The sequence below is a fragment of the Alligator sinensis genome, unplaced genomic scaffold, assembly GCF_000455745.1.
Source record: "Alligator sinensis unplaced genomic scaffold, ASM45574v1 scaffold614_1, whole genome shotgun sequence".
Lineage (NCBI taxonomy): Eukaryota > Metazoa > Chordata > Crocodylia > Alligatoridae > Alligator > Alligator sinensis.
Window position 1 is genome coordinate 172,336 of NW_005842294.1, and position 922 is coordinate 173,257.

Sequence of the window (922 nt, forward strand, 5' to 3'; positions counted from 1 at the left end):
CCAGCCTGGGCCCGGGCCCACCTGTTGATGGCAGCAGCTGCAGGCCCCCCCCACTTGCCACGCCGGGCACTGTTTGCTGCTGCTGCCTGCACAGAGCTCGCACGCTGGGCAGCCCAGAGGCGACAGTGGCAAACACTGCCTGGCGCAGCAAGCGGGAGGGCTGCAGCTGCTGTTGCCATGCGCAGCCCCAACGGGTGAGCCCAGAGCTGGCGCAGGGCCCAGGCTGGCAGTGGGGCTGGGTTACAAGGTGGTGCTGAGCGCAAGGAGGGGGGGGCGAGAAAAGCGACCCCTCACCTGCTCCGTGTCCAGTGCCCCATGCTGCAGCCACTCACAGCCCACATGGGGCTGCCTGTGCCTACTCAGGACAGCCCAGCGCAGTGGCAGTAGGAAATGTCGGCCCTGGGGCAGGAGAGAGGCTGCTTTTCCCCACGCTCAGCACCAGCTCCTTCAATGCCCAGGGTCCTCCCTTCCCCTTTGCCCCCTCCCCTCGGCTGGGGCTTCCAGCTGGCGGGGTGGCGCTGGGTGGGCCCTGCTGTTGTGGGAGCCCACCGGGCTTCCCCTGGGTCCTACTGCCCTTGGTTCCTGTCATTTTTTACAGGAACCAAAGGCAGAAAATATTAATTTTCTAAATTTTTTAGGGGCCCTGCAGCCCAGATAGAATGGCTTCATGGACTGGATCTGGCCTGCGGACCGTATTTTGCCCACCCCTGTTCTACTCTATCAAGCAGCATTCTGAGCAGAGCACTTCAAGTAAATAATTAATCTCAAGCTTGTAACAATTATATGCATACATTTCTGTAAGATGTTCTTGGTTGTATAATTGCAGCTATAATTGTAAAATGTCTTTGTCATTGAAGGAATGTTTACATTGCACACTGTGGGCTAATTTCCCTTGTAATTTGCCTTTGCTCCCACAGCGACA